The 26,913-nt window shown below is 36.5% G+C and overlaps 1 long non-coding RNA gene across 1 annotated transcript; it reads left to right on the top strand.

The window, feature by feature from the left end:
• Positions 9,895 to 21,044, top strand: LOC110271344. Its single transcript, XR_002362004.1, has 2 exons — positions 9,895 to 10,112; positions 20,896 to 21,044. It is a non-coding gene; the product is annotated as an uncharacterized LOC110271344 (long non-coding RNA).

Raw genomic sequence — 26,913 nt, forward strand, 5'->3', positions numbered from 1 at the left:
TTGTCACCACATCAAAATAATTAAACTAGTTTCAAGGATGAATTCGAAACCATGTACTTCTTGTTCTTTTGTAATTAAAACATTTTTCATTCAAGAGAGGTGATGGATTTATATTCATAACTTTAAGGCATAGAAACTTAAATACTAATGATGATGTAATAAGACACAAACATAGATAAACATTTAACATAAAAAGCGAAAAACAGAAAATTTAAGAACAAGGAATGAGTCCACCTTAGTGATGGTGGCGTTTCCTTCTTGAGGAACCAATAATGTCCTTGAGCTCTTCTATGTCTCTTCCTTGTCTTTGTTGCTCCTCCCTCATTGCTCTTTGATCTTCTCTAATTTCATGAAGGATGATGGAGTGCTCTTGATGTTCCACCCTTAGTTGTCCCATGTTGGAATTTAATTCTCCTAGGGAGGTGTTGAGTTGCTCCCAAAAATTCTGTGGAGGAAGGTGCATCCCTTGAGGCATCTCAGGGACTTCTTGGTTACGAGCTTCTTCATGCGTCCCTTGAGATCCATGAATAGGCTCTCTTGTTGGCTCCATCCTTTCCTTAGTGATGGGCTTATCTTCATCAATGAGAATATCTCCCTCTATGTCAATCCCAGCCGAATTGCATAGATGGCAAATGAGGTGAGGAAAGGCTAACCTTGCCATAGTGGAGGACTTGTCAGCCACCTTGTAAAGTTCTTGAGGTATAATCTCATGAACCTCCACTTCCTCCCCAATCATGATACTGTGGATCATGATGGCCCGGTCTACAGTAACTTCAGACCGGTTGCTAGTGGGAATGATTGAGCGTTGAATAAACTCCAACCATCCTCTAACTACAGGCTTAAGGTCCAGTCTTCTCAGTTGAACCGGTTTGCCTTTTGAGTCAATCTTCCATTGAGCTCCTTCCACACATATGTCCATGAGGACTTGGTCCAACCTTTGATCAAAGTTTACTCTTCTTGTGTAGGGGCGTGCGTTCTCTTCCATGATTGGCAAGTTGAATGCCAGCCTTACATTTTCCGGACTGAAATCTAAGTAGTTCCCCGGAACCATGGTGAGCCAAGGCTTTGGATTTGGGTTCACACTTTGATCATGGTTTCTAGTGATCCATGCGTTTGCATAGAACTCTTGAACTATTAGGATTCTGACTTGTTGAATGGGGTTAGTTAGGGCTTCCCAACCTCTTCTTTGGATCTCATGTCGGATCTCCGGATACTCATTTTTCTTGAGTTTGAAAGGGACCTCAGGGATCACCTTCTTCTTGGCCACAACATCATAGAAGTGTTCTTGATGGGCTTTGGAGATGAATCTTTCCATCTCCCATGACTCAGAGGTGGAAGCTTTTATCTTCCCTTTCCCTTTTCTAGAGGTTTCTCCGGTCTTAGCTGCCATCAATGGTAATGGGAAAACAAAAAGCTTATGTTTTTACCACACCAAACTTAGAAAATTGCTCGTCCTCGAGCAAGAGAAGAAAGAAAAGAAGTAGAAGAAGAGAAAATATGGAGGAGAGTGAGGGGGGTGTATTCGGCCAAGGTATAGAAGGTAGGGTTGTGTTGGGTGAAAATGAAGGATGGATAGAGGGGTTTATATAGTGAGGGGGGAGGGAGTAGGTTCGGCCATATTGGGTGGGTTTGGGTGGAAAAGTGATTTTGAATTTTGAAAGTAGGTGGGGTTTATGGGGAAGAGTAGATGGATGTGAGTGGTGGTAGGTGGTAATAGGGAAGAGAGATTGAGGTGATTGGTGAAGGGTTTTGGGGAAGGGTGTTTATTGGGAAGAGAGGATGAATGTTGAGAAGAGGAAAGGATATAAGTGGAGGTAGGTGGGGATCCTGTGGGGTCCACAGATGCTGAGATGATCCTGTAGGGTCCACAGATCCTGAGGTGTCAAGGAATTGCATCCCTGTACCAATTAGGCATGTAAAACGCCTTTGCATGCAATTCTGGCATTTAAACGCTGAATTGATGCTTGTTCTGGGCGTTCAACGCCCAGATGCAGCATGTTTCTGGCGTTGAACACCAGTTCTATGCTTGTTTCTGGCGTTCAGCGCCAGCTCTATGCTCTGTTCTAGTGTTGAACGCCAGCCAGATGCTCCTTACTGGCGTTTAAATGCCAGTAAGTCCTTCCTCCAGGGTGTGATTTTCCTTCTATTGTTTTTGATTCTATTTTTAATTTTTGTATTTATTTTGTGACTCCACATGATCATAAACCTAATAAAACATGAAAGAACAATAAAAATAAAAATAAAAATAGATAAATAAAAATTGGGTTGCCTCCCAACAAGCGCTTCTTTAATGTCAATAGCTTGACAGTGGGCTCTCGTGGAGCCACACAGGTGATCAGGTCAATTTTATAGACTCCCAACACGAAACTTAGAGTTTGGATATGGGAGTTCAATACCAAACTTAGAGTTTGGCTGAGGCCTCCCAACACCAAACTTAGAGTTTGACTGTGGGGGCTTTAGTTGACTCTGTACTGAGAGAAGCTTTTCATGCTTCCTCTCCATTGTTACAGAAGGAGATCTTTAAGTTTTAAACACAAGGTTGTCCTCATTCAGTTGAAGGACCAACTCTCCTCTGTCCACATCAATCACAGCTCTTGCTGTGGCTAGGAAGGGTCTTCCAAGGATGATGGATTCATCCTCATCCTTTCCAGTGTCTAGGATTATGAAATCAGCAGGGATGTAAAGGCCTTCAACCCTTACTAGCACGTCCTCTACTAGTCCATAAGCCTATTTTCTTGAGTTGTTTGCCATCTCTAATGAGATTCTGGCAGCTTGCACCTCAAAGATTCCCAGTTTCTCCATTACGGAGAGGGGCATGAGGTTTATCCCTGACCCAAGGTCACATAAAGCCTTCTCAAAGGTCATGGTGCCTATGGTACAAGGTATTAAGAATTTTCTAGGATCCTATTTCTTCTGAGGTAATGTCAGTTGATCCAGATTATTCAGTTCATTGATGAGCAAGGGAGGTTCATCTTCCCAAGTCTCATTATCAAATAATTTGGCATTTAGCTTCATAATTGCACCAAGGTACTTGGCAACTTGCTCTTCAGTAACATCCTCATTCTCTTCAGAAGAAGAATACTCATCAGAGCTCATGAAGGGCATAAGGAGGTTCATTGGAATCTCTATGGTCTCTAGATGAGCCTTAGAGTCCTTTGGTTTCTCAGAGGGAAACTCCTTGTTGATCACTGGACGTCCCAGGAGGTCTTCCTCATTGGGATTCACGTCCTCTTCCTCCCCTGTAGGTTCGGCCATGATTGTTATATCAATGGCCTTGCACTCTCTCTTTGGATTCTCTTCTGTATTGCTTGGGAGAGTACTAGGAGGGGTTTCAGTGATTCCTTTACTCAGCTGGCCCACTTGTGCTTCCAAATTTCTAATGGAAGACCTTGTTTCATTCATGAAACTCACAGTGGCCTTAGATAGATCAGAGACTAAATTTTCTAAGCTAGATGGATTCTGCTCAGAATTCTCTGTCTGTTGCTGAGTGGGTGATGGAAAAGGTTTACTATTGTTAAACCTGTTTCTTCCACCATTATTAAAGCCTTGTTGAGGCTTTTGTTGATCCTTTCATGAGAAATTTGGATGATTTCTCCATGAGGGGTTATAGGTGTTTCCATAAGGTTCACCCATGTAATTCACCTCTGCTATTGCAGGGTTCTCAGGATCATAAGCTTCTTCTTCAGAAGATGCCTCTTTAGTACTGTTAGATGATTCCTTCAATCCATTCAGACTCTGAGAGATCATATTGACTTGCTGAGTCAGTATTTTATTCTGAGCCAATATGGCATTCAGAGTATCAATTTCAAGAACTCCCTTCCTCTGAGGCGTCCCATTACTTACAGGATTCCTCTCAGAAGTGTACATGAACTGGTTATTTGCAACCATGTCAATGAGTTCCTGAGCTTCTGCAGGTATTTTCTTTAGGTGAATGGATCCACCTGCAGAATGGTCCAATGATATCTTTGATAACTCAGACAGACCATCATAGAATATATCCAGGATGGTCCATTCTGAAAGCATGTCAGAAGGACACTTTTTGGTTAGTTCCTTGTATCTCTCCCAAGCTTCATTGAGGGATTCTCTTTCTTTCTGTCTGAAGGTTTGAACATCCACTCTAAGCTTGCTAAGCTTTTGAGGAGGAAAGAACTTGGCTAAGAAAGTCGTCACCAGCTTATCCCAAGAGTTCAGGCTATCTTTAGGTTGAGAGTCCAACCATACTCTAGCTCTGTCTCTTACAGCAAATGGGAAAATCATAAGCCTGTAGACCTCGGGATCAACCCCATTGGTCTTAACAGTATCACAGATCTGCAAGAATTCAATTAAGAACTGAAAGGGATCTTCAAATGGAAGTCTATAAAACTTGCAGTTTTGTTGCATCAGAGAAACTAATTGAGGTTTAAGCTCAAAGTTGTTTGCTCCAATGGCAGGAATTGAGATGCTTCTTTCATGTAAATTGGAATTAGGTGCAGTGAAGTCACCAAGCATCCTCCTTGCAGTGTTGTTAGGTGCGTCTGCCATCTCCTTTTCTTGTTCGAAAATTTCTGTAAGGTTGTCTCTAGATTGTTGTATTTTAGCTTCTCTTAGTTTCCTTTTCAGAGTCCTTTCAGGTTCTGGATCAGCTTCAACAAGAATGCCCTTTTCCTTGTCCCTGCTCATATGAAAGAGAAGAGAACAAGAAAAGAAGAGGAATTCTCTATGTTACTGTAAAGAGGTTCCTTATTGTTAGTAGAAGAAGAAAGGGAATAAGAGTGAAGAAGAATGGATAATCCAAACACAAGGGTAAGGATAGGAGCAGAGATATGAGATGAAAAGAAGTGTTAGTAGATGAATAAATAAATAGAAGGAGATGAGAGAGAGAAATTTTCGAAAATAATTTTTGAAAAGGAGTTGATGATTTTCCAAAATTAAAAGGGAAATAAAATTAAAATTAAAATTTAAAACAATTAATTAATTAAAAAGAATTTTTAAAAAAGAGGGAGGTATTTTTGAAAATTAGAGAGAGAAGAGTAGTTAGGTGGTTTTGAAAAAGATAAAAAATAAACAAAAAGTCAATTAGTTAGTTGATTGAAAAAGATTTGAAAATCAATTTTGAAAAGATAAGAAGATAAGAAGTTGGAAAAAATATTTTAAAATCAAATTTTTGGAAAAGATAAATTTTGAAAAAGATATGATATAAAGGATATGATAAAAAGATATGATTAAAATTAATTTTGAAAAAGATTTGAATTTTAAAATCAAAATTAATGACTTGACTCACAAGTAATCACAAGATATGATTCTAGAACTTAAAGTTTGAATCTTTCTTAACAAGAAAGTAACAAACTTGAAATTTTTGAATCAAAACATTAATTGTTAATAATATTTTCGAAAATTATGAGATAAAATTAAGAAAAAGATTTTTGAAAAATATTTTTAAAATTTTTGAAAATAAATAAGAAAAATGAAAAAGATTTGATTTTTTTGAAGAAGATTTTGAAAAGATAAGATTTTTAAATTGAAAATTTGATTTTACTCATAAGAAACAACTAATTTTGAAAACTTTTTGAAAAAGTCAACTCAATTTTTGAAAATTTTGAATAAAATAAGGAAAAGATATTTTTTTTATTTTTGAATTTTTAATGAAGAAAAAGAAAAACATGAAAAAGACTCATAACATAAAAATTATGCATCAAAACACATAATGCATGCAAGAACACTTTGAATGTCAAGATGAACACCAAGAACACTTTGAAGATCAAGATGAACATCAAGACTTATTTTTGAAAATTTTTAAGAAAAGAAAAACATGCAAGACACCAAACTTAGAAATTTTAAAACTTTAGACACTATGAATGCAAAAATGCATATGAAAAACAAGAAAAGATGCACAACAAGAAAATGCAAAGATCAAACAAGAAGACTGGCAAGAACAACTTGAAGATCAAGGAAGAACAAAGAACATGCAATTCGAAAATTTAAAGGAAAATAAAAACATGCAGTTGACACCAAACTTAAAACATGAAACTAAACTCAAACAGAAGACTAAATCATGAAGTTATTGGTTTTAAAAATTTTCGAAAATAATTAAGAAAAAGGAAATAAGGATTCTAAAATTTTAACAAGAACAATAATAAAAGACTCTGACCCAAAAGACAAAATTTTCCTAATCTAAGCAACAAGATGAACCGTTAGTTGTTCAAACTCGAACAATCCCCGGCAACGGCGCCAAAAACTTGGTGTGCGAAATCGTGATCGTTCCTTCCTTGGTAACGGCGCTAAAAACTCAATATGCACGTTCATGATCTAATATCTGTTTCACAACTTCGTACAACTAACCAGCAAGTGCACTGGGTCGTCCAAGTAATAAACCTTACGCGAGTAAGGGGTCGATCCCACGGAGATTGTCGGCTTGAAGCAAGCTATGGTTACCTTGTAAATCTCAGTCAGGCGGATTCAAATGGTTTTATGAATTGATAAATAAAAGATAAATAAAATATAACTAGGATAGAGATACTTATGTAATTCATTGGTGAGAATTTCAGATAAGTGTATAGAGATGCTTTCGTTCCTCTGAACCTCTACTTTCCTGCTGTCTTCATCCAATCCTTCCTACTCCCTTCCATGGCAAGCTTTGTGTAAGGCATCACCGTTGTCAATGGCTACTTCCCATCCTCTCTGTGAAAATGGTCCAATGCGCTGTCACTGCATGGCTAATCATCTGGAGGTTCTCGATCATACTGGAATAGGATTCACCCTCCTTTTGCGTCTGTCACTACGCCCAGTACTCGCGAGTTTGAGGTTCGTCACAGCCATCCCTTCCCGGATCCTACTCGGAATACCACAGACAAGGTTTAGACTTTCCAGATCTCAGGAATGGCCATCCATGGGTTCTAACTTATACCACGAAGATTCTAATATCTCGGACTCGGTCCTCTGTATTAGATATCCAAGAGATACTCATTCTAGCTTGTTTGCATGTAGAACGGAAGCGTTTGTCAGGCATGCGTTCATAGGTGAGAATGATGATGAGCGTCACATAATCATCACATTCATCATGTTCTTGGGTGCGAATGGATATCTTAGAATAGGAATAAGCTTGAATTGAATAGAAAAACAGTAGTACTTTGTATTAATTCATGAGGAATAGCAGAGCTCCACACCTTAATCTATGGAGTGTAGAAACTCTACCGTTGAAAATACATAAGTGATAATGGTCCAGGCATGGCCAAATGGCCAGCCCCCATGAAAGTCTAAGATAGCATAAAACTAATCAAAGATGATCCAAAGATGTAAAATACAATAGTAAAAAGTCCTATTTATACTAGACTAGCTACTAGGGTTTATAGAAGTAAGTAATTGATGCAGAAATCCACTTTCGGGGCCCACTTGGTGTGTGCTTGGGCTGAGCATGAAGCTTTCACGTGGAGAGGTCAATTTTGGAGTTGAGCGCCAGTTTGTAACGTGTTTCTGGCGTTGAACTCCACTTTGCAACTTGTTTCTGGCGCTGAACGCCAGACTGCAACATGGAACTGGCGTTCAACACCAGTTTGTGTCATCTAAACTCGGGCAAAGTATCGACTATTATATATTTTTGGAAAGCCCTGGATGTCTACGTTCCAACGCAATTCGAAGCGCGCCATTTGGAGTTTTGTAGCTCCAGAAAATCGACTTTGAGTGCAGGGAGGTCAGAATCCAACAGCATCTGCAGTCCTTCTTCAACCTCTGAATCTGATTTTTGCTCAGGTCCCTCAATTTCAGCCAGAAAATACCTGAAATCACAGAAAAACACACAAACTCATAGTAAAGTCCAGAAATACGATTTTTAATTAAAAACTAATAAAAATATACAAAAAACTAACCAAATCATACTAAAAGCTATGTAAAAACAATGCCAAAAAGCGTATAAATTATCCGCTCATCACATCAAAAATTTTGGAGGGAAAACACCAAGGAACACCAAACTTAAAAATTTTAAGATCAAAACACAAGGAAGACTCAAGAATACTTTGAAGACTCACAAGAACACAAGAACATGAAGAAAGAACACCAAACTTAAAATTTTTAGAAAACTAAAATAAAATTTTTGAAAACTAAAGAAAAGTTAACAGGAGAACACCAAACTTAAAGTTTGGCACAAGATTTATTCAAAGAAAATTTATTTTTGAAAAATTTTTATTAGAGAAATTAGAGAAAACAGAAATAGTTGCATTAATTCATCGAAACACAGCAGAGCTCCTCACCCCCAACAATGGAGTTCAGAGACTCATGCCGTCAAAGAGTATAAAGTTCAGATCTAAAATGTCATGAGGTATTCCGAGTAGGATTCAGGGATTGAATGACTGTGACGAGCTTCAAACTCACAACGGCTGGGCGTAGTGACAGACGCAAAAGGATCAATGGATCCTATTCCAGCATGAGTGGGAATGCTTAAGCAGTAGCAACAGCAAGAATAATGTAACGATTAAAGATATGTCTATGAAGAAAGATATCAAGTGATTTGTTTAATTTTTGCCACAGAAGAGCAAAGTGATATTTGTTTGGTTTCTGCCAGAGAAGAGCAGAAAGTTCTTTGTCTGCCACAGTAGAGCAGATATTGCCTGTTTGTTTGATTTCTGCCATAGTAGAGCAGATACTGCCACAGTAGAGTAGTCTATTTTCTGCCTACTTTCCTGCCATAGTAGAGCAGAGGCTGCCACAGAAGAGTAGCTATTTATTTGTGCACGGGTTGGAAAATCATATCTGGAATAACGTGGATTTGTGACTGGATAATGTCGGGATACAGGTAGATAACCGAAACATGAGCTCATGGCCTGCTTAGGACAGACATGCATCACAATGTTTGTGCATTTACATTTGGTTGTGTTTGCTTATATTGTTTCTTTGTGTTTGTGTTGTTTGTTTTATTGTGACTTGTTTGTGTGTTGAATTGAGTCTCTTACTTGTGCTAGTAATTTGTGAATGTATTGAGATGATTAATTATTGTTGTGGTGACTGAGAATCAATTATGTGGCTGACAGATGTTTAATATGACAAGTTTTGCGATGAAAATATGTTTTGGCTTTAGAAATTTAAAGAAAGTAATTAATTATCTAAAGTAAGATTAAAAAGTATTTTCAAAAGTTTGACAAAAATGGTTTTATTAAGTAAAGTTAATTATTTGTATGGTAATCATTACTTTTATGGAATTCCCATTCCCTACTGAGAATGTGTAGTTTGTTCTCACCAAAAAATCTTCCACCCTTTCAGTGACACAGGTTCGAAGACTCAGTTTGAAGCTGCGGGCAATTATAGAATTTATTTATGAATTAAGTTTTTTTCATAGAATTTCCTCGCTCTTGTTGCTTTAGTTTTAATTTTATACAGAGGGATAGGAGTTGTATCTGATTTCATTTAAATTCTCTTGTATAATGTTTATTATTATTAATAATTATACGATTATTATTACTTGGTGATGCTTGACATATGATTTTAATTAGTAAAAAACAAAATTTTCTGGCATTTTCTATAAAACTGAAACGTGATATCGAACTAAAGGCTCAATATTAAATAGTTAATAAGAGAAATAGGTTAGAAACGCCTTATTTTTGGTACGATCATGACGTACTGGAAGTTAGGTTGTTACATTGGGGACAAAAATGACACTTTACTCTAAATATAGTGAATGAATTCCTCAATTTATATACCCTTGTTTCCTCTCTTACTTTGGTTTATTTTGTAACTAAACTTCTCAAGATACACTACTACATTTTACACATTTAGTAACATTTATCTTGTAACATTTATTAAAATGTTAGTAATTATAATAAAATTAAATATTAAGTAACATTTTTAATAAAATGTTAGTAAATGGGTTTAATTTTTATAAAAAGTTTACAAAAACTGTCTATTCCTAATTTCATAAATAAAAAAAATTCTTACTACTCTGAAATCGAATCCACCATCACTCTCAGTCTCACTCTCAGTGCTCTGAATTTTTCAATCTCGCTCTGCCTCCTCAATCTCTCAGTTCTCTGAATCTTTCATTCTTGTTCTGCCTCCTCAATTTTTGGTTTTGCCTCTTCTCGATCTCTCACTCTGCCTCATCGATCTCATGCATGATTCAATCGCAGACTCAATCTCATTCCAGTAAGGTAATATTTGAAATCATAAGTGTTTCTCTTCAAATTCCTAGGGTTTGATTTTCATAGTTGTTGCTGATTCTTTAAATCTCTCAAATTGGAAGAGTCTGAGTTTAGTAAAAATGAACTAATTCTCTCTTTAAATCTGTAGAAGTTTTAATCCAATTAGCTCCATGAGAATTGAATAGCTAATTGATCTTAATGAATTTGTTGACTCGTGATCTAGCAAGTTGGTGTGGGAAATCGTGATTCACACTTTTCACATCTCCACACAACTAACCAGCAAGTGCACTGGGTTGTCCAAGTAATAAACCTTACGTGAGTAAGGGTCGATCCCACGGAGATTGTCGGCTTAAAGCAAGCTATGGTCATCCTTGTAAATCTCAGTCAGGCGGACTCAAATGATTATGAGGTTTTGATAATTAAAATATAAATATAACATAAAATAAAATAAAGTTACTTATGTAATTAATTGGTGGGAATTTCAGATAAGCGTATGGAGATGCTTTGTTGCTTCTGAACCTCTGCTTTTCTATTGCCTTCTTCCAACAGTGCGTTACTTCCTTCCATGGCAAGCTGTAGGATCCTCTCAGTGAAAATGGTCCTCTACGGTTTCTGCACGGCTAATCAACTGTCGGATTTCTCGTCTCGTATGAAAAATACCAGGTACAGCTACCACATGGCTAATCATCTATCGGTTCTCGCTGGCATCGGAATAAGATCCATTGATCCTTTTGCACACTGTCACTTGCGCCTCACATTTGCAGGTTTGAAGCTCATTACAGTCATCCCTTCCCGGATCCTACTTGGAATACCACAGACAAGGTTTAGACTTTTCGGATCCCAGGAATGCTGCCAATAATTCTAACCTATACCATGAAGATACTAATCTCACAGACTCGCTCCGTGTATTAGATATCCAAGACAATATACTCCGGCTGTCGTCCAATGACTACATTGAACATCATGTAGACCGCTTTGTGGTTGTCACGCAAGCGATCTTGGCTAAGCGAGTAACGAAGATTGGGTGATTATCACGGGTCACCCCTTCATTCTGACTTAACTAAATTAAGTACGAGTGTATATCTTGGAGAAAAAGTAGGCGTGAATTGAATAGAAAAATAATAGTACTTGCATTAATTCATGAAGAATAGTAGAGCTCTACACCTTAATCTATGGGGTGTAGAAACTCCACCGTTGAAAATATATAAGTGAAAAAGGTCTAGGCATGGCCATGAGGCCAGCCTCCAAATGTGAAAAGATGATAAAAGTTACATATGATTCAAAAAGATGATCTAAAATAAATCTCTAAAAGTAGTTTTTATACTAGACTAGTAGCCTAGGGTTACAGAAAATGAGTAACTAAATATAGATAGTGCAGAAATCTACTTTTGGGGCCCACTTGGTGTGTGCTTGGGCTGAACATTGAAGCTTTTTCGTGCATAGGCTGTTCTTGGAGTTAAACGCCAGCTTTGGTGCTAGTCTGGGCATTTAACTCCAATTCTGGTGCCAATTTGGGCGTTTTACGCCAGGAAGTTTTAGGCTGGCTTTGGACGCCAGTTTGGGCCATAAAATATCGGGTAAAGTATGGACTATTATATATTGCTAGAAAGCCCAGGATGTCTGCTTTCCAACGCAATTGAGAGCATGCCAATTGAACTTCTGTAGCTCCAGAAAATTCACTTCGAGTGCAGCAGGGTCAGAATCCAACAGCATCTGCAGTCCTTTTTCAGCCTCTGAATCAGATTTTTGCTTAGGTCCCTCAATTTCAGTCAGAAAATACCTGAAATCACAGAAAAACACACAAACTCATAGTAAAGTCCAGAAATGTGATTTTTGAATAAAAACTAATAAAAATATAATAAAAAGTAATTAAAACATACTAGAAACTATGTAAAAATAATGCCAAAAAGGGTATAAATTATCCGCTCATCACAACATCAAACTTAAATTGTTGCTTGTCCCCAAGCAACTAAAAACAAAATAGGATAAAAAGAAGAGAATATATAATAAATTTCAAATATCAATGAAGCTCAGTTCCAATTAGATGAGTGGGACTTGTAGTCTTTTTGCTTCTGAACAGTTTTGGCATCTCACTTTATCCTTTGAAGTTCAGAATGATTGGCATCTATAGGAACTCAGAATTCAGATAGTGTTATTGATTCTCCTATTTCAGTATGTTGATTCTTGAACACAGCTACTTCATGAGTCTTGGCCGTGACCCTAAGCATTTTGTTTTCCAATATTACCACCGGATACATAAATGCCACAGACACATAACTGGGTGAACCTTTTCAGATTGTGACTCAGCTTTGCTAAAGTCCCCAGTTAGAGGTGTCCAGAGCTCTTAAGCATACTCTTTTTACTTTGGACCACGACTTTAACCGCTCAGTCTCAAGTTTTTCACTTGACACCTTCACGCCACAAGCATATGGTTAGGGACAGCTTGATTTAGCAGCTTAGGCCAGGATTTTATTCCTTTGGGCCCTCCTATCCATTATGCTCAAAGCCTTGGATCCTCTTTTCCCTTGTCTTTTGGTTTAAAGGGTTATTGGCTTTTTCTGCTTGCTTTTTCTTTTTCTTTCTTTTTTTTCTCTTTTTTTTTTGCTACTTTTTTTTGCAAGCTTTTCACTGCTTTTTCAGATTATCAATAACATTTCTCCTTTTCAATATTCGTTCAAGAGCCAACAATTTTAACATTCATAAATAACAATATCAAAAATATGCACTGTTCAAGCATTCATTCAGAAAATAAAAAGTGTTGCCACCACATCAAAATAATTAGATTATTTTCAAGATGTAATTCAAAATTTATGTACTTCTTTTTCTTTTTCAAAAAACATTTTTTTTTTCATTTAAGAAAGGTGAACGATTCATAGGATATTCATAGCTTTAAGACATAGACACTAGACACTAATGATCATGTAATGAAGACACAAACTAGACAAAACATAAAGCATAATTTTTGAAAAAACAGAAAAAATAAGAACAAGGAAATTAAAGAACGGGTCCACCTTAGTGATGGTGGCTAGTTCTTCCTCTTGAAGATCTTATGGAGTGCTTGAGCTCCTCTATGTCTCTTCATTGCCTTTGTTGCTCCTCCCTCATGGCTCTTTGGTCTTCTCTAATTTCATGGAGGATGATGGAATGCTCTTGGTGCTCCATCCTTAGTTGCTCTATGTTGAAACTTAATTCTCCTAAGGAGGTGTTGATTTGCTCCCAATAGTTTTGTGGAGGAAAATGCATCCCTTGAGGCATCTCAGGGATTTCATGATGAGGAACTTCCTCATGCTCTTGTTGAGGTCCATGAGTGGGCTCTCTTGTTTGCTCCATCCTTTTCTTAGTGATGGGCTTGTCTCCTTCAATGAGGATGTCTCCCTCTATGACAATTCCAGCTGAATTGCATAGGGTGCAAATGAGATGAGGAAAGGCTAACCTTGCCAAAGTGGAGGGCTTGTCCACCACCATGTAGAGTTCTAGGGATATGATCTCATGAACTTCTACTTCCTCTCCATTCATGATGCTATGGATCATGATAGCCCGGTCTATTGTAACTTCAGACCGGTTGCTACTAGGAATGATAGAGCATTGGATGAACTCCAACCATCCCCTAGCCATGGGTTTAAGGTCAAGCCTTCTTAGTTGAACCGGCTTGCCTCTTGAGTCTCTCTTCCATTGAGCTCCTTCCACACAAATGTCCATAAGGACTTGGTCCAACCTTTGATCAAATTTGACCCTTCTAGTGAAAGGATGAGGATCTCCTTGCATTGTTGGCAAGTTGAATGCCAACCTCACATTTTTCGGACTAAAATCCACGTAATTCCTCCGAACCATTGTGAGCCAATTCTTTGGGTTCGGGTTCATACTTTGGTCATGGTTCCTAGTGATCCATGCATTAGCATAGAACTCTTGAACCATTAAAATTCCGACTTGTTGAATGGGGTTGGTGAGAGTTTTCCAACCTCTTCTTTGAATCTCATGTCGGATCTCTAGATATTCACTCTTTTTGAGCTTGAAGGGGACCTCAGGGATCACCTTTTTCTTGGCCACAACTTCATAGAAGTGGTCTTGATGGACCTTTGAGATGAATTTCTCCATCTCCCATGGCTCGGAGGTGGAAGTAATTGCCTTCCTTTTCCTCTTTCTAGAGGTTTCTCCGGCCTTAGGTGCCATTGATGGTTATGGAAAAATAGAAAAGCAGAGCTTTTTCCACACCAAACTTAAAAGATTTGCTCATCCTCGAGCAAAATAAGAAAGAAAGGAGTAGAAGAAGAAGAAATGGAGGAGATGGAGGGTAGTGAAGGTTTTGGCCAAGGGGGTAGTAGTGTGTATGATGTGTGAAATTGAAGGTAGTGAGGAGGGGTATTTATAGGGTAGGAGAGAGGGGGAATTTGGTCATGAAGGGGTGGGTTTGGGAGGGAAATGGTTTAAATTTGAATGGTTAGGTAGGTGGGGTTTTATGATTGATGGATATGAGTGGTGAAGATATTTTGGAGAAGAGGGTAAGATTTGATAGGTGAAGAATATTTGGGGAAGAGTGTTATAGAAAGGTGTGAAGAGGAGAGGAGAAGAGGTGGGGTAGGTGGGAATCCTGTGGGGTCCACAGATCCTGAGGTGTCAAGGAATTTTGCTCCCTGCACCATTCTGGTGTTCAAACGCCCACTGTGTGCCAATCCTGGCATTTAACGCCAGCTCTGCTACCTTTCCTGGCGTTAAACGCCCAGAATGCTGCCAGGCTAGGCGTTAAACGCCCATTCTGCTATCCTTACTGGCGTTTAAACGCCAGTAAGTCTGTCCTCCAGGGTGTGCTATTTTTTATGTTGTTTTTCATTTTGCTTTAATTCTGCAGTTGTTTTTATGACTTCACAAGATCATCAACCTAAAGAAAATATAAAATAATAATGGAAAATAAATAAATATAATTAAATAACATTGGGTTGCCTCCCAATAAGCGCTTCTTTAATGTCAATAGCTTGACAGTGAGCTCTTAGAGAGCTTCACAGAGACTCAGAGCTTGATGATGGCCTCCCAACACCAAACCTAAAAGTTGAGAGTGGGGGCTCTATTTGACTCTGTATTGAGAGAAGCTTTTCATGCTTCCTCTCCATGGTTACAGAAGGAGATCATTGAGCCTTAAACACAAGGTAGTCCTCGTTCAATTGAAGGACTAACTCTCCTGTGTCCACATCAATCACAGCTCTTGCTGTAGCTAGGAAGGGTCTTCCAAGGATAATGGATTCATCCTCATCCTTCCCAATGTCTAGGATTATGAAATCAGCAGGGATGTAAAAGCCTTCAACTTTTACTAAGACATCCTCTACAAGTTCATAAGCATGTTTCCTTGAATTGTCTGCCATCTCTAGTGAGATTCTTGCAGCTTGTACCTCAAAGATCCCTAGTTTCTCCATTACAGAGAGTGGCATGAGGTTTATACTTGAACCAAGGTCACACAGGGCCCTTTTAAAGGTCATGGTGCCTATGATGCAAGGTATTAAGAACTTTTCGGGATCCGGTTTCTTCTGAGGTAATTTCTGTTGAACCAAAACATTCAGTTCATTACTAAGTAATAGAGGTTCATCCTCCCATGTCTCATTACCAAATAACTTGGCATTTAGCTTCATGATTGCTCCTAGATACTGAGCAACTTGCTCTTCAGTAATATCTTCATCCTCTTCAGAGGAAGAATACTCATCAGAGCTCATGAATGGCAACAGAAATTTCAGTGGAATCTCTATGGTCTCTATATGAGCCTCAGATTCCTTTGGTTCCTCATCAGGGAACTCTTTAGTGGCCAGTAGACGTCCAGCAATGTCTTCCTCACTGGAGATCACTGCCTTTTGACTCTCTCCAGTTTCGGCCATGTTGGACGTGTTTATGGCCTTGCACTCTCTTTTTGGATTCTCTTCTATATTGCTTGGGAGAGTACTAGGAGGAATTTCAGTCACTCTTTTACTCAGTTGACCTACTTGTGCCTCCAAATTTCTAATGGAGGACCTTGTTTCAGTCATGAAACTGAGAATGATCTTAGATAGATCAGAGACTATGGTTGCTAAGTCAGATTGGCTCTGCTTAGAATTCTCTGTCTGTTGCTCAGAAGATAATGGAAAAGGCTTGCTATTTCCAAACCTATTTCTCCCACCATTATTATTGAAGCTCTGATTAGGCTTCTGTTGATCCTTCCATGAGAAATTAGGGTGATTTCTCCATGAAGGATTATAGGTGTTTCCATAGAATTCTCCCATGTAATTCACCTCTTCTATTGCAGGATTCTCAGGGTCATAAGCTTCTCCTTCAGGGGAAGCTTCTTTAGCACTGCCGGATGCAGCTTGCATTCCAGTCAGGCTCTGAGAAATCATATTAACTTGCTGAGTCAATATTTTATTCTGAGCCAATATTGTATTCAGAGTATCAATCTCAAGAACTCATTTCTTCTGAGTTGTCCCATTATTCATAGGATTTCTTTCAGAAGTGTACATAAACTGGTTATTTGCAACCATTTTAATGAGTTCCTGGGCTTCTACAGGCGTCTTCTTCAGATGAAGAGATCCACCAGCAGAATGATCCAATGACATCTTGGACAATTCAGACACACCATCATAGAATATACATAAAATGCTCCATTCTGAAAGCATGTTAGAAGGACACCTTCTGATCAATTGCTTGTATCTTTCCCAAGCTTCATAGAGGGATTCACCTTCCTTCTGTCTGAAGGTTCGGACTTCCACTCTAAGCTTGCTCAACTTTGAGGTGGAAAGAATTTGGCCAAGAAAGCATTGACCAACTTTTCCCAAGAGTTCATGCTTTCTTTAAGTTGTGAGTCCAACCATATCCTAACTCTGTCTCTTACAGCAAAGGGGAAAAGCATAAGTCTGTAGAGCTCAGGATTAACCACATTGGTCTTAACAATGTCACAGATTTGTGAGAATTCAGCTAAGAACTGATGAGGATCTTCCAATGGAAGTCCATGAAACTTGCAATTCTACTGCATTAGAGAAACTAATTGAGGCTTAAGCTCAAAGTTGTTTGCTCCAATTGCAGGAATTGAGATGCTTCTTCCATAGAAGTCAGAAGTTGGTGCAGTAAAGTCACCAAGCACCTTCCTTGCATCTCCACCATTGTTGTTATTTTCAGCTGCCATAACTACTTCTTTTTTGAAAATCTCTATTAGGTCCTCTTCAGAGTGTTGTGCTTTAGCTTCTCTTAGCTTCCTCTTTAGAGTCCTTTCAGGTTCAGGATCAGCTTCAACAAGAATGTTCTTATCCTTATTCCTGCTCCTATGAAAAAGAAGAGAACAGAGAAGAAGAGGAATCCTCTATGTCACAGTATAGAGATTCCTTTATGTGAGTAGAAGAAGAAAAGAATAAAAGAATGAGGTAGAGAGAATAAAGAGAATTCGAACACAGAGAGAGAGGAAGGGTTCGAATTTTAAGAAGAGAAGTGTTAGTAAATAAATAAACAAATAGAAGGAGATGAGAGAGAGAGAGAGAGAGAGAGAGAGAGAGAGAAAATTCGAATATTAATTTAAAAGAAAAAGAAAAATATTTTTGTTTTTATTTTAATTATTGGTTAGAATTCGAATTTAAGAAGGGAAATAAAAGTAATTTGAAAACTAAATAAATTAATTAATTAAAAAGATTTTTGAAAAAGTTTTTTAGTTAGTTTTCAAAATTAATGAGAGAGAAAAGTAGTTAGGTAGTTTTGAAAAAGATAAGAAATAGTAAACTTTTTAAAATTAAAACAAACAAGTCAAGTGGTTAATTGAAAAAGATTTGAAAATAAATTTTGAAAAGATAAGAAGTTAGAAAAGGATTTTGAAATTAAATTTTGAAAAAGATATGATTGAAATTCATTTTGAAAAAGATTTGAAAAGGAAATTCAAAAGATTTAATTTTTGAAATTAAAGTTGATTACTTGACTAACATAAAACTAAAAGATATGATTCTAGAATTTAAAGATTAAATGTTAGCAATAATTTTAAAAATATGAAATAGAAATTAAGAAAAATATTTTGAAAATTAATTTAAAGATTTTTGAAAACATTAAAGGAAAAATAAAAAAGATTTTATTTTTGAAAAAGATTTGAAAAGATAGAATTTTTAAATTGAAATTTTGACTTGACTAACAAGAAACAACCAAATTTTAAAAGTTTTAACTAAATCAACCCAAAATTTTGAAATTTATGAGTAAAATAAGGGAAAGATATCAATTTTTTTTTTGAATTTTTAATATGGAGAGAGAAAAACACAAAATGACACAAAACATAAAAGTTTAAGATCAAAACAATGAATGCATGCAAGAACACTTTGAATGTCAAGATGAACACCAAGAACACTTTGAAGATCATGATGAACATCAAGAACATATTTTTGAAAATTTTTAAGAAAAAAAAGACATGCAAGACACCAAACCTAAAAATTTTTAAACTTTGGATACTAGTAATTCAAAAATGCATATGAAAAATAAGAAAAGACACAAAACAAGAAAAATTAAAGATCAAACAAGGAAAATTATCAAGAACAACTTGAAGATCAATGAAGAACACAATGCATATATTTTCGAAAATTAAAGAAAAATTAAAGCATGCAATTGACACTAAACTTAAAATTTGACACAAGAAACACAAATTTTTGGTTTTTATGATTTTTTAAAAAAAAATTTGTATTTTTCGAAAATTATTTTGGAAAAGAAAATAAAGGGATACAAAATTTTTAATAAAAATTCCAGGAATCATGCAATGTTAGTCTAAAGCTCTGGTCCAAAAGAATTAGACATGGCCAAATAGCCAGCCAAGCTTTAGCAGAGCATTACATACAACAGCCAAATTGATGAGAACCAAAAGGCTCCTGCAAAGATAAGTGGAAACCTCGGTCCAAAAGATTAGACATGGCTTAACAGCCAGCCAGGCTTCAACATATCTTATGAAACTCTAGAATTCATTCTTAAAAATTCTGAAGAACAAATTTTTTTGAATTTTTTGAAAACTAAATTTTTTTTTTGTATTTTTTTCCAAATTAAATAAAAATTAAAAAGCTTAAACATAAAATAAAAGTACCTAATCTAAGCAACAAGATGAACCGTCAGTTGTCCAAACTCGAACAATTCCCAGCAACGGCGCCAAAAACTTGGTGTGGGAAATCGTGATTCACACTTTTCACATCTCCGCACAACTAACCAGCAAGTGCACTGGGTCGTCCAAGTAATAAACCTTACGTGAGTAAGGGTCGATCCCACGGAGATTGTCGGCTTGAAGCAAGCTATGGTCATCCTTGTAAATCTCAGTCAGGCGGATTCAAATGGTTATGAGGTTTTGATAATTAAAATATAAATATAACATAAAATAAAATAAAGTTACTTATGTAATTCATTGGTGGGAATTTCAAATAAGTGTATGGAGATGCTTTGTTGCTTCTGAACCTCTGCTTTCCTATTGCCTTCTTCCAACCGTGTGTTACTTCCTTCCATGGCAAGCTGTAGGATCCTCTCAGTAAAAATGGTCCTCTACGGTTTCTGCACGGCTAATCAACTGTCGGACTTCTCGTCTCAGATGAAAAATACCAGGTACAGCTACCGCATGGCTAATCATCTGTAGGTTCCCGCTGGCATCCGAATTGGATCCATTTATCCTTTTGCACACTGTCACTTGCGCCCAACATTCGCGGGTTTGAAGCTCATTACAGTCATCCCTTCCCGGATCCTAATCGGAATACCACAGACAAGGTTTAGACTTTTCGGATCCCAGAAATGCTGCCAATAATTCTAGCCTATACCACGAAGATACTAATCTCACGGACTTGGTCCGTGTATTAGATATCCAAGAGAATATACTCCGGCTATCGTCCAATGACTACATTGAACATCATGTAGACCGCTTTGTTGTTGTCAGGCACGCGATCTTGGCTAAGCGAGTAACGAAGATTGGGTGGTTGTCATGGGTCACCCCTTCATTCTGACTTAACTGAATTAAGTACGAGAGTATATCTTGGAGAAGAAGTAGGTGTGAATTGAATAGAAAAATAATAGTACTTGCATTAATTCATGAAAAATAACAGAGCTCTATACCTTAATCTATAGGGTGTAGAAACTCCACCGTTGAAAATACATAAGTGAAAAAGGTCTAGGTATGGCCATGAGGCCAGCCTCCAAACGTGAAAAGATGATAAAAGTTACATATGATTCAAAAAGATGATCTAAAATAAATCTCTAAAAGTAGTTTTTATACTAGACTAGTAGCCTAGGGTTACAGAAAATGAGTAACTAAGTGCAGATAGTGCAGAAATCTACTTCCGGGGCCCGCTTGGTGTGTGCTTGGGCTGAGCATTGAAGCTTTTTCGTGCATAGGCTATTCTTGGAGTTAAACGCCAGCTTTGGTGCCAGTTTGGGCGTTTAACTCCAATTCTGGTGCCAGTTTGGACGCCAGTTTGGGCCATCAAATCTCGCGCAAAGTATGGACTATTATATATTGCTTGAAACCCCAGGATGTCTACTTTCCAACGCAATTGAGAGCGTGCAAATTGGGCTTCTGTAGCTCCAGAAAATCCACTTCGAGTGCAGCAGGGTCAGAATCCAACAGCATCTACAGTCATTTTTCAGCCTCTAAATAAGATTTTTGCTCAGGTCCCTCAATTTCAGTCAGAAAATACCTGAAATCACAGAAAAATACACAAAATGATAGTAAAGTCCAGAAATGTGATTTTTGAATAAAAACTAATAAAAATATAATAAAAAGTAATTAAAATATACTAAAAACTATGTAAAAATAATGCCAAAAAGGGTATAAATTATCCGCTCATCACAGGTCAAATTAAAGGAGATGTTTAATTTGAGGAGGTAGGAACCCTAAAATTGATTGTGATGGGGCGAGGAAAGATTGCGATTCGAAGGATCGACAATTCAACAAGCCGGCAAGTAACATTTTCGAAGAGAAGGAATGGATTGCTGAAGAAAGCTAAAGAATTATCTGGCAAGGAAAGAAGCTCTCTCTTGTTTCCTCCGCCGCTGCCGGTGGCACCGCGGCAGCGCTCATTGCCACCTCTGACGACCCCGCAACAGCTCTCAGGTTCTGCGCCACCGTTCCCCACCGCCTCCTCCGCGACGCCGTCACTGCCGCCAACATTGCGTTCGGTAAATAAACTGTAGATCTAACAGAAACTTCGTGGTTCCCGAAGTTTCTGCAAATTTAAAAATTCTTATCAGTTTTATTGATTATTTATTTATTTGTTCTTGGCTTCAAAGCTCAATCCTACTTCTTTTACCTTATTGAATTCTGTAAATTTGGATGCTAGTTTTGAGTTTGGGTTTTTGTTACTAAAAGTTTGTTTGGGGTTAAAGTGATTGACAATGTTGCACATCAATTTGTATTGTCTTTACCTTATTTGAATTAATAGTTCAAATTTGAATTAAGGTTTTGAGTTGTGAATTATGAATTTATGATGTTTCTACGCCTGTTTTCACATTGGTTTATTCACAAACATTATTTTTTGAGTGAGAATGAAGCTTGGAATAATGAAATGTGGTTTGCTGTGTCGTTGTTTTGTTAGATTATGAATATTCACTGCATGGATTGCGTGAGGAAAGAATTGAGAGGGAGATGGTCAAGCATTAAGTTCACCTCCGGTCAGCAGAGAAACTTCGAGACTTGTGTTTTAAGAACGGTGGGATTTATATAAAGCTTGGGCAGCATCTTGGGAAGTTGGTATACTTCCTTTGCCTCTCCTTTTTGTTTGAATAGAAAAAAATATATGGTGATAACTGACTTTACCAATTGCAATCGTCCTCAGTGATGCAAAGGGAATACTCTGTTTGTTCTTTTATATGTTTATTTATGAACAGGAGTACTTGGTTCCTCAAGAGTATGTTATAACATTGAGGGAATCTATGCTAAATAGATGTCCAGTTTCTTCATATGAGCAAATATGTGAAGTATTCAAGAGGGAGCTTGGAGACACACTGGAAAATGTATAAATATTTTTGTTTGATTCATTTGTCCTTTATGTGTGTTATTTTTCTCCAGTCATGGTTGCGACTTTTCTCTTGAAATATTACTATTGTGGTGGATGAGTTTTGCTTTTTTAATTATGTAGATATTTGCTGAGTTTGACCCAATTCCAATAGCAAGTGCTTCCCTTGCACAAGTCCATGTTGCCCGCACACATGATGGCCAAAAAGTTGCTGTGAAGGTTAAAAATAATGCTAATATTTCTTGATCATCTATTATTGAATATTTTGAATCATCTTTCTTCTGCATGAACATGTGTGTTAGTGTTTTTGCTGGGAATATTTCTTCATTTAAAATTTTTCTGTTGTTGTTCAGGTTCAGCATGCTCACATGCTAAATTTACTTTAAGATGATCAAGACAAAAACTGTTGATGGAGTTCATAAACTAGAGTATTAACTTTCTGTGCTTTTTTATTTGTCTATTGCTAGTTCAGTGATTGTAACTAATTATAATTAATTGTTTCAGGAGAGGTTCCTTACAGAGAAGGACAATCAATTAGGGTGATTCTAGATGGCATTGACAAGAATGGAAAGCCTCACAAGCTCGGATTGTATTCTATTGCTAGCAGTGCTCTTGGTGATCTTGGTATTGTATTCTATTACAGAGAAGGATAATCAATTAACTTATTCTTTTCATTGTTTGCTACAGTTGCAGGAGTCAAGCAAGTACCAGTACCATGAGCAACTTTGGGATTCTCCTTTCAGCCTTGCCTTACCCAGCTGAGTTAGGTTGCTTTAGACATGTAAACTTGCAGATTAGTATGAGGAACCCTTCATTATTTAAAATTTCCATAGGAACTTCCATTATTTATTTATTTGGTGATTTCAGGATCTAGTGACAGGAATTCCGACTTGGCATCAAAGGCCACAATCTCCTCCATAGTAAATTTTCACAGGAATTCCAACTTGGCATTGAATTTGTATATAGGACAATTGTTTATGCTGTTGTCTTCCTAAGATGTGTTCTGTTCCATAGTGCTTCATTGGAGCAGGGACAATTTTCACAGTTCTTGCAACATTGAGTAATGTTTATAAAGTTTAAGTGCTATAAGTATTTTTTTCCATTTTATTTGCATCACGAAGCAAATTTGTACAATGATTATTGATTAATGAAAGTGGCTATAAAAATTTCATTTTGTGAATTTGTGAATTTAATGAAATATTTCATGTTGTAGTAATTAATTTTAGTATATTTATATTATGTATAATATAAAATAAAAAATAAAAAATAGTATAATATAAGTAAAAAAATGTTACTAAAGATCTTTTGTAACATTTTTTAAGTGTTACAAAAAATATCTATGGTAATATTTTTTGAAGTGTTACAAAAAATATCTATGATAACATTTCTCTAAGTGTTACATAAAATATCTATTGTAACATTTTTTAAGTGTTACAAAAAATATCTATGGTAACATTTTTCTAAGTGTTACAAAATATATCTATTGTAACATTTTTTTAAGTGTTACTAAGAAAGGTCTATTGTAACATTTCTCATAATATTACTATAGAAGATCTATTGTAATATTTTTATTAAATGTTATTAAATTATTAGAAAAATATTAGTAAAACTCTTTAGTAACATAGGGTATATTTAACATTTGTTAAAATGTTACTAATATACATAGCTAATATTTTAATATGATTTGGTAACATTTTTTAAATGTTAGTAAAAGTCAATTATGTAGTAGTGATAGGACAAGTCACAACAAATAGTCAATAAGACTATTTTGTATCGCCAAAAGTGGAGGGATCTATCAAAGACAGATAGCTTCACACCTTTGGTCTCAAAGTTAGGATTCTCAAAATTCATCAAAAAAACTTGCACCATGTATTTTTTTCAAAGTTACATTCATAGAAAACTTTTTCCTGCACACTACATTGATAAAGTTTCACATATTTGTGAACCTGCAGAATGTAACGACCCAATTTTCAATATGTTTAAATCATACCGGAAACTGAGTGCTACCAATTTGTCTTTCTAATTATTATCTATTATTTATCATATGAGCCTGATTCGTTGTTAAAAGTGTAGTTAATTTGCGAGGTATTTTTTTAAATCATTTGGGTTAATAAACTGAATCATTCATAATCAACTCACAACTGATAACAAATAAAACAGTTATAAACAACCACACATAAATACATCACAAGCAGCTAACAACATTCAGTGATCTAGCCTTTATCAGAGTATAGACTTTTAGTTAGAACACCCCTAGATATAGCTAGATAATAACTATATACATATACATACATACAACATCCCAGGTCCTGACCTGTTTAAGAGGTCCCTAAGCTGGCACCTAGGCTAGCCTAGACTCTATAATCACCTAGTCCCTCTAAACTACTAAAGCGAGGGAAAGTACGTTCTAAGTCTTCAAAACTCAAGTCAAGTGGAACGTCATCAAAGGGTAGAACATCATCTGTTACTCCTCTGCACGATCAGACATTGCTATATGACGTCTCTCTGGTACCTCATCAAGTAGCCACACAACAGGAGTCTCGTACATAGGATTTAGGTTAAAGTTTACATACAAACGGGGTGCAGACATTGGCTGGTCTCATTGTATATACATATAAACAGAGAACGAGATTCACCCTAGACTCAGAAAACTATCTAGAGTGGAATCCTCTTTACAGAGCCATCATCAACGAACTACGGTAAGGTACTCTTACTTCCATCTGAAGGGGGAAGGAAGAGAGAAGGGGTAAGAATTGGGGAGTTCTTAGTAGGGTCGGGGTTATTAGTTACGTTCATTAATTCTATGTCGTTTAGCAGACTATTAGCAGAATACAAAGAAGCAGTAAATAGAAAACACAGATAAGTAGAGAAGATAGAGAAAACAGATAGCAGAACACAAACAGAAGAATACAAGAAAATAACACAAACACAAAGAATAGAATACACACAAAGAAAACATACATTCATACAACAAACATAATGGAAGAAATGCACAACCAAGTATGATGCATGTCTAGCCTTAATGCAGGTAATGAGCTCATTTGTCGGTTACATACCCGCTCCCGACGTTACCCGAAGCAGCTGAAACGGGTATGGTTTTCCAGTTAGCATAGGTACAATTCTCACTAACTGACGTATGTGTCATATCCTCTGTAAGCAGACTCTGCCTTACAGGTGACGGCATTCTAGCCGTGTATGAAATCATATACTCTGTAAGCAAATCCTTGCATTACAGGTGTGGCATTCTAGCCGTGTATGAATTAATATCCTCTGCAAGTGATCCCAGATTATCAGTTGCAGGTATAGCTCTCAATAGCTGTGTAGCACTGGAAAACGTTCTGTGGTCGTACCACTATTTATCTGACTGCCTCAACGCAGCAGATGAACAAACAAATAACTCTGGAGTTGCCTTAATGCAACAAATGTACACAAAACAAATATCTCTTTGTTGTATTACTCATCTCTTTTATCTTTTTACTCTACTCTGATTTCTCTGCTTAACGTATGTATTTAAAGCTTATGTAAATTTTGGTATGAATAGTTATCATGTCCCAATTATAGGTTCATTAAGTCTATACTGAAATAGTTTAACTTTTCATATTATACCTAATCCTAGTCGCAACTCAAGTACTAACTAAGTTGCCCTAGTTCGTTCACTAGTCTCTGTCTGTTTTTCTGTCATTAAAATTTTACAGACTTTTTCTTTGGTTTTTATCTTTTCTTTAACTTTTTATCTTTTCTTTATCTTTGCCTCACTAACATGTTATTACCATTCCCTAAGTGTTTTATGAAGGTAATTATGAGATTCTGCACTTAAAGTTGTCTTTCTAAAGCTTTTACAGAAAACTGCCTTTTCTGCATTATTTTATTATTTTTATTAAAATATTATTTTTAATTAAATATTATTATTTAATATTTTATTATTATTTATTATTTTATCATTAAATTGTCGAAAATTATCTTGCCTTTACCTTTTCACTTTCAAAATTAACTTTTTACCCGGGTAACTTTTAATATTTCTACTTTAACCGCCCTAACTTTTAGAAATTACCAAATAACCCCTCAAACACCAAAATATTTACTTCCTTGCCCTTTCTAAGATCTAAAAGGTGTTCTTCAATGTTCTTCATCACACTCAAAGTGTTCTTCGTGTTCTTCGTAAATTCTTCAGATTCTTTCTCTGTTTTTACCTGTTTTTCAGTCTTTTCAGCAACCGATTTTTATCTTAATTCATAATAAATTAGCAGCCACTAAAATCCCATCTTTTCTACATGATTTTAAAACAAATTGAACCTCAATTTAGGCCTAGGGTTTCATTTTTCCAGCTGCTCCAAGAACATGAACTTTAAAGCTTGAATTTCATCAAATTTCATCAAAATTTCACCAAATTTTCACCAAGAATCAATCATATATGCAACCAATTTTTAGCAAAGCCAAATCATGCAGCATTCACACAACTCAAACACAAATAATCAAGATTAATTTCGTTACACCCTACCTTGATTTGCTGCTCCAAATCCGGTTACTCTTTGAAGTGTTCTTAAAGCACTTTTTCCTCCTAAAACACATCAAGAACAACTTTAAAACTCTAAACCATCAACTAAACGAAGTTCAGTAGCATCTTAGGAAGGTTATCCTCACTTTAAACGTGCAGGAAATCAAAGATCTTTGGCCCACAAGTGAAGCTAAGCAAGAGATCTAAGGAAGAACATCAAGAAAATACTTGTTTAACCATGCTTCCTTCAAAACCGAATTGAAGAGGGAGGGAGACAGCCATCTCACCTTATTTCCAGCCTTGATATGTTATATGGTTATGTAGAGGAAGAAGAGAGGATCATTTTGGTGAAATCGGAGTT

The sequence above is a fragment of the Arachis ipaensis genome, chromosome B01, assembly GCF_000816755.2.
Source record: "Arachis ipaensis cultivar K30076 chromosome B01, Araip1.1, whole genome shotgun sequence".
Classification (NCBI taxonomy): domain Eukaryota; kingdom Viridiplantae; phylum Streptophyta; class Magnoliopsida; order Fabales; family Fabaceae; genus Arachis; species Arachis ipaensis.